Source organism: Callospermophilus lateralis, unplaced genomic scaffold (assembly GCF_048772815.1).
Source record: "Callospermophilus lateralis isolate mCalLat2 unplaced genomic scaffold, mCalLat2.hap1 Scaffold_86, whole genome shotgun sequence".
Taxonomy (NCBI): Eukaryota; Metazoa; Chordata; class Mammalia; order Rodentia; family Sciuridae; genus Callospermophilus; species Callospermophilus lateralis.
In genome coordinates, this window is record NW_027516693.1 from 2,799,611 (window position 1) to 2,805,610 (window position 6,000).

The 6,000-nt window shown below is 36.0% G+C and overlaps 1 pseudogene; it reads left to right on the forward strand.

The window, feature by feature from the left end:
- The first annotated feature begins 1,384 nt into the window (after positions 1-1,384).
- Positions 1,385-2,803, forward strand: LOC143387828 (antizyme inhibitor 1 pseudogene; annotated as a pseudogene).
- The last annotated feature ends 3,197 nt before the right edge of the window (positions 2,804-6,000 follow it).

The window sequence follows — 6,000 nt, forward strand, 5'->3', positions numbered from 1 at the left end:
TAACCATTAGAACAGACACTATGAAAAAATACAGTATAAATAATAAATCTATAATAATGATAAAAATGAAAAAAATCAAATCTATCAATTTGAAAGAAAAAGAGAAAGGTACAGGAAACAAGAACATATAAGACTAAAAGAAAACAAACAGCAATGTGAAATTTTTAAACCCTCCATGACAATGAATAGCTTAAAACTAAATTAACTAGGTATGCCAATTAAAAGGCAGAAATATGCAATGCAAAAATCTGAAGGAATTTGAAGGTGAAATAAAGATGCACCACCTCATTCTCAATGATTAATAGAACAATATAAGCCAATTTTACCTAATTGATATCTGTAGAATACTTAACCCAACAATAGCAGAATACATATTTTTTTGCAAGTGAAATTGGAACATTTATCAAAATGAACCAAATATGAAGATACATGATATATCTCTATAAATTTTAAATGGCTGAAATTATACAAAGTTAACATTCTAAGTACAAAATACAGTTTAGTTAAAAAATAAACAAGATATGTGGAAAATCTACAAATATTTGGAAATTATACAAAGTACTTTCATATAATTTATGCATGAAAGATAAATTATAAGGAAAGTTAGAAAATACTTTGAACTGAAGGAAAATAAAATTAGCCATATCTCCACACTCTTTGGCTCTCCTCGCGGCTGAAGCATTTCCTTTTTTTTCACCCTGTTGTCGCCTTCTCTGCCTCTTCTTTTCCTTTCTCGTTCTGCTGCTCTGCGGTGTGACGAGGCCAAATCCTCTCCCCACCCAGCCCGCGACTTTTTCCTTTTACCCGCGCTGCTCCATTTCTCTCTGGCCGCCGCTGCCACTGCTGCTCAGCTGGTGTCGGTGCCGCGCTTTTCTCCCCACGTCGTCCCCGCAGCCTATGGCCCAGGCCGCCTTGGGTATTTCTGCTCAAGGTAACCACATCCCTCTTTAAAAATTCCGCGGAAAAAGAGAAGACTGTTTACCCGACTCTTTGGGCCGGTATCTCATGGCGAACTTTCTGACCAAGTATACAACTACCCAGAAGGCCTAGGAGAAGTGCTGTATAGAGAGCAGTTCGACTTTAACGCCGAGCCACCTTGGGAACCTAGCTGATGATAGGGGGGTTCCATCTCCTAACTTGTCCATGGAGGTCTTCACTTCAGAAATCCAAGACTCATTCATCCAGCTTGGTGTCAAGTGGGCTGTTGCTGCCAGAATTATCTTGTGATTATTTGAAAGATGTATCAGTTTCTTCTGAAGTACAATCAACTGTAGAAGCCTTTGTAGCAGTTTGTTGCATATTCTAAGGACCCAGACATAGGCTTGGTGGCCCGTCTCTTGTTTTTTCTGGTTTATGACTTTCGGCTTTGTGGAATACGGCTGAGATGAAAATATTTATTGACGATGCAAACTACTCTTTTGGCCTGTTGGATGAAGGAACAAACCTTGGAAATGTTATTGATAACTATGTTTATGAACATACTCTTACAGGGAAAAATGCATTTTTCGTGGGGGATCTTGGAAAGATTGTGAAGAAACACAGTCAATGGCAGAATGTAGTGGCTCAGATAAAGCCATTTTACACAGTGAAGTGCAACTCTACTCCAGCTGTACTTGAGGTTTTGGCAGCTCTTGGAATTGGATTTGCTTGTTCCAGTAAAAATGAAATGGCTTTACTGGAGGAATTGGGTGTATCTCCAGAAAATATCATTTACATAAGTCCTTGCAAGCAAGTTTCTCAGATAAAGTATGCAGCAAAAATTGGAGTAAATATCATGACATGTGACAGTGAGATTGAATTGAAGAAAATCGCACGTAATCATCCAAATGCCAAGGTCTTACTACATATTGCAACAGAAGATACTATTGGAGGTGAAGAGGGTAGCATGAAGTTTGGCACTACACTGAAGAACTGTAGGCATCTCTTGGAATGTGCTAAGGAACTTGATGTCCAAATAATTGGGGTCAAATTTCATGTTTCAAGTGCTTGCAAAGAATCTCAAGTATACGTACATGCTCTATCTGATGCTCGATGTGTATTTGACATGGCTGGAGAATTTGGTTTTACAATGAACATGTTAGACATTGGTGGAGGTTTTACAGGAACTGAATTTCAATTGGAAGAGGTTAATCATGTTATCAGCCCTCTGTTGTATATCTACTTTCCTGAAGGCTCTGGCATTAAGATAATTTCAGAACCTGGAAGCTACTATGTGTCTTCTGCATTTACACTTGCAGTTAATATCATTGCAAAGAAAGTTGTTGAAAATGATAAATTTTCCTCTGGAGGAAAAACCGGGAGTGATGAACCAGCTTTCATGTATTATATGAATGATGGTGTTTATGGTTCTTTTGCAAGTAAACTATCTGAGGACTTAAATTCCATTCCAGAGGTTCACAAGAAATACAAGGAAGATGAGCCTCTCTTTACAAGCAGCCTTTGGGGTCCATCCTGTGATGAGCTTGATCAGATTGTGGAAAACTGTCTACTTCCTGAGCTGAATGTGGGTGATTGGCTTATCTTTGATAACATGGGAGCAGATTCTTTCCATGAACCATCTGCTTTTAATGATTTTCAGAGGCCAGCTATTTATTACATGATGTCATTCAGTGATTGGTATGAGATGCAAGAGGCTAGAATTACTTCAGACACAATGATGAAGAACTTCTTCTTTGTGCCTTCTTGCATTCAGCTGAGCCAAAAAGACAGCTTTTCCACTGAAGCTTAAACAGGCATTCACGCTTCTTTAGATCTGAAGTTAGCAGGTTAAGCTTGTCTGGTCTACATTCCGGTGAAAAAAAATTAAACAATCTTATTCTTTTAATTCTCTTGGAAACAAAAATTAATAGTAATAGCTATTTGGGACCAGACGAAATCAGCTTTCATTTATAATTCATTTTGGGGGTAATGGGAGATTTAGATAAAGAATCCAGATTTAAACTTACCAGTTTGAACAGCCCCTTAAGTGTTTAAAATAAAATATGCAACAAAATGGATGACTTAGTGGAGATGGAAGCCCACTAATTGGGTTCCCCATTAAACCGTTTACATACCAAGTACACAGTTTTTATACTAAGGATTCGTGTTAAAAAGTCTTGTAAAGTTAATGTCTTTCACCCAGATACATCAGATGTCAGTGGAAGGCAAATGTGACTTCATTAGATACGTTTAGTGTATTTAGAATGTGTAAATTTGTGCTTTGAACTGTAGTTTAATAAATGTAAAATTGCATCATAGTATTTGTTGTATTTGACCTAATGTAACCCTTGTATGATTGCAATAAAATTTTGTGTAGATTTAAAAAAAAATTAGCCATATCAAAAATTTTTAATGTAGTTAAATTAGTGATTAGAGGGAAATGTATAGCATTAAACACATATTTAAATATAATAAATATTTATTACCCAAAAAAGTAAATGATAGAAAAAGAAATAACTGTATAGGTGGAAATAAGTGCAGTAAAAAATGAATCAATAGAACAAATCAATAAAACTAGAAGATGCTTGTTTAAGAAGATGAAGTAAATGAATAAACCATTAGTTTAACTAATTAGGAAATTAAAAAGAAAAGATAGAGAACAGGCAAAAATTGCCAATATCGTGGACATGTATCATCCCTGGGCATTAGATAGATCTTATAAAGACAATACCATATAGGGATATTTTTAACAATTTTATTTCAATGCATTTGACAATCTAAATAAAATGTACAATATCCACTTCAGACATATTTCACTTAAGAACAACTGGATAAACAAAAAAATCCACATTGATAAAAGAAACAGAATTGGCAGTCAAAACCTTCCCATAATTAAAATCTTCATCTCAGAAGGCTTCACTAGTGAATTCTACCAAATGTGAAACAATGAAATAACAGAAATTTTATTATAAACATTTTTTACAAAATTGAAGAGGAAAGAACATTAATACATGTATGAGGCCAACAAAGAATTTAGATTTCAATTTGTAAAAAATGGCTATCATTAACATACAAACAAGTTCTTAATAAAATTTTAGCATACCAATTCAAACAAAATGCAAAAGTAATATTAAGATATGCATACTGTTTTAATCATTTAAATAAACTTCCATAACTTAATGATTGTATTATAGTGGCACCCCTCCTCCATAAAAATGTCTTAACTGGGATTCTCCAGAAATCTTCACCATGGCTGATTTTAGGACTGTCAGCAAAAGAATCTCTACAAAAGAGCTCAATGTAGATAAAGTTCCTATTTTCATGTTACCCTATTTTACTTGGCTACTGGCCAGGAAGAAATCAGCACTCCAGAATTATTGCCTGCAAGGTTGTGGTCTCTGAATATACAGTTGTATGATAAAATTGGGGATTCCCCTGTGTTTTTTTTTTGCCAGAAGTATGTTGATATATGATTAGATTGGGTCTGGCAGCCAAATAAAATAAAAGGTTACATAACAAATTTACAAGCTATCTTAGTTCTTTCAAGAAAGATTTCAGGCAGTTATGTTTGTTTGCTCTCTTTGCTGTTTTAATGGAGACATAACTAAAATGGAACCATGGGGGAGGTTCATAAGTGTCATGAAAATATTAACAGTCCCTTTGGAGTCCCAAGGTCCCAGGGGCTACAGTGAAAAAAAATATATTTTTTCTTAGGTATTTGGATTATATTATCTGCCAATAATATTCCAGAGTAGAGATAAACAGGGTCACTTGAGGAAACCAACCTGATCTTTAGCTAACTTCTTGAATAAGCTACTCTATATAGAGATATAACAAAGTGAAGAATTTTATTTACCAGAATTCATCCTTGAGAATTCTCTATTTGAATTTCTCCTGAGACAACCAGGCTGAGTGTTAGAAGAAATGCAATTCCCGGGGCACTCTGAGAGTCTTGATTATTACAGATTGGGGGAGACTGAGGCAGGAAGGCTGCTGGTTCCTTCAGCCCTGGGAGACCAACTTGGCGCAGCTGGGAACCAGGACTATAAATATGAACAGCTGCTTTTAAGGAGTAGAGCTGCAGAGGGACACTAGGGAAAGCAGAAAGCCAAGATTCCAAACAGGGTGGATGACCCAGGGTATTTCAGGGAGACAGCTGAAAGTAATTGCCTAATGGGAGTCTCAAGGCACCTGCAGTTTGTTAGAGAATTAGAGAAAAATAGAAAAGGAATTCTTTTGGTGGGATTCCTGCTGTGGGTTAAGAATTGGATCCTCATTAATGTTCATTGAAAGCTAAAAGTAAACGCAGGAATTGTTTCTTAATTACTCTTGCTAGACTATGGTATCTTTAAAGTGTGACCATGTAAGAAATGGGCCATATAGGAACCCCTGTTTATTGTTGCATTACATAAAAAAGAAAGAAAAGAAGTTCAATCATAAAACCATGGACAATAGAGAGATACTCTGGAAAACATTTGCAGTGCTCATCTGAGCACTGTCTGGTAGACTAGTAGGCCTAAAGATTCAACTCATCTGAATTATTGATATTAAGAATCTTAGCTTGGGCTGGGAGTATAGCTTAGTGGTAGCATTTGCCTTGCATTCATGAGGCCCCAGATCCCACCCCGAGCACCAAAACCAAAAACGGAAACAGAAACAAAAACTTAACTTGATATCAGTAGGAATTTAAATTATCTACCTATTTTTTTTCTGGTTCTGTGAAATCTCCTACTCAGCTTTGTGTTGCATGCTCTCTGGAAAAAAATGCATTGGATGAAGAACTCAAGATTTCAGTGCACTTCGCATTTGTAATTCTTATTGCACAATAATAAATGAATTTTATGATTTTATACTTCAGTGTCCGTGACCTCAGTTAATGTGAATCTTCGTTTGATTGAACAATGTGTGTCCTAAGGTTTCTGAGCTTAAAAGGCTAAGTAATTTACACTTGACCTTGGAAAATTTAAAACTGGCCCTATGAGGGCTCTTAAGACACTGCCAGTCTCCCAAACTTCATTGTGGCACATTCATCTTTCCTCTTCAAACTAGCCTAATTGACATGTCAGTCAGACCTATTTAGGG